This window comes from Ailuropoda melanoleuca, chromosome 9 (assembly GCF_002007445.2).
Source record: "Ailuropoda melanoleuca isolate Jingjing chromosome 9, ASM200744v2, whole genome shotgun sequence".
Lineage (NCBI taxonomy): Eukaryota > Metazoa > Chordata > Mammalia > Carnivora > Ursidae > Ailuropoda > Ailuropoda melanoleuca.
Window position 1 is genome coordinate 21,691,191 of NC_048226.1, and position 5,673 is coordinate 21,696,863.

Genomic DNA, 5,673 nt, shown 5'->3' on the forward strand with positions numbered 1-5,673 from the left:
ATGTATTGCATGGTGCACTGGGTGTTATACGCAAGTAATGAATCATGGAACATTACATCAAAAACTAATGAGGTACTGTATGGTGACTAACATAACATAATAAAAAATTATTATTAAAAAAAAGAAAAAGCTTTCTAGAATTTTGTTTGAAATTATGTTGAATCTATAGATCAATTTGGAGATATCGATATCTTTTTTTTCCTCACTGTCTTTGATCAGGTCTTTATTCAAAATTAGCTGTCCAAAATTATTTGACTTTTATGGAATAGACAAATGTAAGTTTTTAGCAGCAGGCTTCTTGTCTTCCATGGTGTATTTCTTTTCTGCAGACTTCTTGTCAGCTGCTGGTTTCTTGGTAGCTGCAGACATTTTCCCCACCAAAGGTTTCTTCTTCTTCACACTAGTAGCCTTCTTTCCTTTCTTCCCTACCATAGGCTTCTTGCCTGGAACCCCCTTCTCATCTGATTTGGCTTCTAAGGTTGCTGCTGCCTTATCCATCTGGAGTGTATGATTCTCGGCCTGGGGAAGAATGATGTTCTGCCGCAGGGCCTTTGCATATGGGTTTAGCTTCAGCACGATTCTCAGGTTCTTCAGTGGATCTTCTTCAGGACTCTGCCATGAATCTCTGGGCTTTTCAAGATTCTGCTAAGGTCTGTATTAAGCATCTTATGCATGGGAAGGTTTTAATTACTCTTGCAGGAGGCAGCCTTACACCAAGTGGAATACAGATTATCTAACTTGTGGAAAGCTCTTTCAGTCCAAATGCAGAAATGTCTAACATGCCCACCAGGAGCAAGTTTCAAAATGTTCAGTTTGCTTACATTAAGCAAAGTAACTCCAGGGATGTTTCTAAAGGCCTTGATGATACTGTTGTCTTCATTGTAGATGATGCAGGGTACGCTGCACTGATTATGATGATGGTTTCTCATTTTGACCTTGCCAATTCTCATTTGCTGAGAGGCATAGACCTTTTTGATTTCATTTCTTTTAGTTTCTTAAGAAGCAAAACAGCCTCCTTGGTCCTCTTGTAGCCTTCAACTTTGTTTTCAACCATGAAAGAAAGTTCAGGAACTTCCTCAATATGATGATCTTTAGACATGACCAGCTTACCAGCACTGGTAAGGCTGAGGCAGCCAGGGCAGAGCAGATGGCATATTGCTTCTATGTTGTGTTCACTCTGCAGTGACAACGGTGCCAGGTTTTGGTTGGTGCAAACATGCAGCCACTATGACACGTATTTCCAAAAGCATCCTGGCCTTTTTAAACTTGGTTATTATTATTTTCTTTTTAAAATAGCTTTAGTGAGGCATAATTGACATTTAATACTATGTATACATTTGAAGTATACAATTAGATATGTTTTAACATATGAATACACCTGTTAAGCTACCACCATAATCGAGGTTGTAAATATATATGACATCCCCTCAAATTTCTTCATGCCACTTTATAATCATTCGTTTCCTCACCTCTCCAATCTGCCCCTATCCATAGGCAACCACTGATCAGCTGTCACTATATACTAGTTTGTATTTTGTAGAATTTAAATAAAATTCTGTTTCTTTTACTTGGCATAATTATATTGAGATTCATTTATGTTTTGGCATGTATAACTAGTTCATTCCTTTTTATTGCTGAGTAATACTCCAGTGTATGGATATACTACAGTCTGTTTATTCAATCATTGGTAAGGATTTTGGATTTTATAGGTTTTGGCTTTTATAAATATAGCTGCTATGAAAATTCATGTGCATATTTTTATATGGATATATGTCTTAATTTCTATTGGGTAAATAAATAACTAGGTGTGAAATGACTGAAATGCATGGTGTATTAATTAATTGATTTTCAGCTGTTAAATCAACCATGCACTGCTAGGATAAATCCAAACTGACCATGTATTTGCTGTCTTTCACATGTGGATTCGGTTTGCTTGTATTTTGTCCAGAGATTTTGTGTTTATATTCATGAATGACATTGGTCTGTAGTTTTCTTTTCTTGTAATGTCTTCTCCTGGTTTTCATATCAGAGTAATTCTGGTCTCATGGAATGAATTGAGAAGCGTTCCTTCCTCTTTGATTTTATGTAAGAGTTTGTAGTTTATATAGAATTAATATTATTTCTTGCTTAAATTCCTCACTGGAGATATTTGGGTCTGGTAGGCATTTTTTCACTTGTTTGCTTTTTAAGGATGTCGAGTATAATTTTAATTTCCTTGATAGAGGATAATTCATGCTATCTGTTTCTTCTTGAGTGAGCTTTCTAGTTTATATATTTCAAAAATCGTGCGTTTAATCTAACTTGTCAAATTTATTGATATAAAATTGTTAATAATAATCCATATATTTCTTTGTTCCTATAGAATCTGTAGTAATGTCACATGTTTCATCCTTGAAGGTAGTAATCTGGACCTTCTTTCTTTCTGATCAGTCTGCTAGAGGTTTATCAGTTTACTGAGTTTCTAAAATAACAGACTTTTGATTTCATTGATTTGTTTTTTTGGTTGGTTTTCTGTTACATTAGTTTCTACTTTTAAATTCCATTTCTTCTGTATATATCCCATTATGTTTGTTCCCTTTTCTTTCTGGTGGACTCTGTGGTCATTGATTTGAGAACTTTTCTTTTTCTAACATAATTGAAGTGGAAGCTCACAAATTTGACATGTTGCATTTTCATTTGCATTCAGTTCATAATACTTTCTAATTTACATTCTGATTTTTTGTCTTTAACCTATGTGTTATTTATAAATGTGTAAATTAGTTTCCAATATTTAGGGATTTTTCCTCCAGAGATATTTCTATTATTGATTTCTAGTTTAATTGTTTATGGTTGGAGAACATACTTTGTTTGACTTAAATCTTTTTGAATTTATTGAGACTTGTTTTAGAACCCAGGATATGTTCTATCTTGGTTAATATTGTTTCTGTTGCACATGAAAAAAATATTCTGATGTTGGTTATTGTAATGTTCTGTATGTCAATTAGGAAAAGTTGGTTAACAATGTTATTAAAGTCTTCTCTGTGTTACTGAATTCCTGTTATTTGTTCTATTAATTCTTATTTTTATTTTTTGAAGATTTTAAAGTAATCTCTATACCTGATGTGGGGCTTGAACTCATGACCCAAAGATCAAGAGTTGCATGCTCTACCAACTAAGCCAGCCAGGCACCCCTCTATTAATTCTTAAGAATTAATAAATATTAATAATTATTTAAATCTCTGACTGTAATTGTGGATTTGTCTATTTCTCTCTGCAGTTCTACCAGTGTTTGCTTCAAGTATTTTGAATTGGTGATTGCATACATATTTGGGATTGTGTCCTCTTTAATTGACCCCTTTATCATTGTGAATTTTTTTTGATAGCAATATTCTGTGGTCCAAAATCGACTACTTCTGATATTAATTGAGCAAATTTAGTACTATTTTGATTATTTTTAATATGGTGTACAATTTTCTATCCTTTTTCTTTTAAATGATTTGTATCTTTATATGTAAAATGTGGTCTCTATCTTTGTCTCTCTCTCTCTTTTTTTTTTTTTGTAGACAGCATATAGTTGCATCTTGAACATTTTATCTAATCTGCCAATCCCCAACTTTTAATCAGAGTGGTCAGACCCTTTAAAATTACTGTGATAATTGGCATAATTAACTTTAAATCTTGCTATTTTTTCCTGCTTATCTCTTCTGTACTTTGTTCCCCGTTTTCCTATTTCTTCTGTCTTAGGTAAAATGACTGTTATTTAGGATTGCATTGTAACATCTGTTTGCTTATTAGTTATAGCTCTTTGTGTTATTTTTTGGTGGTTGCTTTAGGATTTATAGAATACATCTTTAACCTATCACAGTATATCTTCCCGTGATCTTATAACACTTCAAGTGTAGCATAAAAACCATACAACAGTGTATTTTTTAGTTATCCTGGCCTTTGTGCTATTACTGTTATCCATATGATTTTATATATTTTATAAACCCCACAGTACATTACTATTACTGTTGTTTAAACAATTTTCTTTTAAATAGATTTAAATAATAAATAATCTTATATATTTATGCAATATAGTTACCATTTCCAGTCCCTTCATTCTGTGTGTAAATCCATATTTCTATCTTTCTTCTGCTTATTGGATTTCCTTGTTTTGTGATAATGAATTATTTTGGCTTTATATGTCTGAAAATGTCTTTATCTTCATTTTTGAAATGTATTTTGTCTGGATATAGGAATCTAGGTTGACAGTTTTTACTTTCAGTGCTTTAAAGATTTCCCGTCTTATTGCTTTCCTTTTTTTTTTAATGAGAAACTTACCATCATCCTGATTTTTGTTCCTGTGTACATGACAAGTCTTTTTTCATGTCTATTTTTAAGATTTTCTCTTTATGAGGGGTTTTGAACAATTTGATTATGATGTGCCTTGGTGTATTTTTCTTTTTCATGTGGCTTGTGGTTGGCATTTGTTAAATATCTTTGATCTTTGGCTTTGTAATTTTTATCAAATTTGAAATGTTTTTGGCTATTCTTTCTTCAGCTAATTTTTTCTTCCCTTCCCCCTCTATTAATACCGGTTACACACATATTAGACCACTTAAAGTTTTGTTCAACAATTCACTGACGCTCTTTTCATTCATTTATTGTTTTTCCCCCCTCTATATATTTATTCTTGGATAGCTTCCATTGCTGTGTCTTCAGATTCACAAATCTGTTTTTCTGCAATGTCTAACATGCCTTTAATTTATGTAGTATATTGCATTTTTCATCTCAGGCTTATCATTTACATTTTTAGAAGTTTTCTTTGGGTCCTCTATTTAAATTTTTTGAATACCTGGAATAGAGTTGTAATAACAATTATAATATTCTTTTCTGTTAATTCTAATGTATCTTTCACAAATCATTTTCCTGCTTCTTTGCATGTCTGTTTATTTTTAATTTTTGTCTGACGTTGTGAATTTAGTCCTGTTACATGATGGACTTTTTGTATTCCTACAAATATTCTTTTCTTTTCATTTCTTTTTTTAAGTAAGCTCCATGCTCAATGTGGGACTTGAACTCATAACCCTGAGATCAAGACTTGCATGCTGTACTGACTTAGCCAGCTAGGTGCCACTACAAATATTCTTGAGCTCAGTTTGCCATTAGGTTACATGGAAACAGTTTGATCCTTTAGGGTTCTGCTTTAAGATTTGCTAGACAGGATCTAGTGTTCAAGAAAGGGTTTATTTTCACTCATAAGTGAGGAAAGTCTGTTCTTAGGATTCTACCCAACACTCTATAAATTATCCAGTATGGTGCGGGGAACAGGTATGTTTTTTTGGCCCTTGTGAGTACAGGCACTGTACCCTCTGATCCTTTTAGGAGGTTCTTTCAACAACCTCTGGTAGTTTCTTCATATGCATGCCTTGATCATATTCTGCTGACCACTCAAGGACTTATTGCAGCTCCCTCCTCTCTGGTACTCTGTTGCATGTACTCTATGTGCTTTGCTCTGGAATATCAATTCTGTCTCCTCCATTCAAGCAATCTTCTGGGCTCTGCCTTAGTTATACCTCTCTGTTGTAATCTGGAAACTCAAGGCAATTGTAGGGTTTGCTCCTTTCATTTCCCATCTCTCAAGGATTACTATCCTTTGCTGTCTCATGTCTAGTGACATAAAGCCATTGTTTCATTTATTTTATCAATTTT

General features: G+C 33.3%; 1 pseudogene; it reads right to left on the bottom strand.

Moving 5' to 3' along the window:
* Nucleotides 1-258: 258 nt before the first annotated feature.
* On the bottom strand, nt 259-4,308 carry LOC100465550 (annotated as a pseudogene).
* Nucleotides 4,309-5,673: the final 1,365 nt, after the last annotated feature.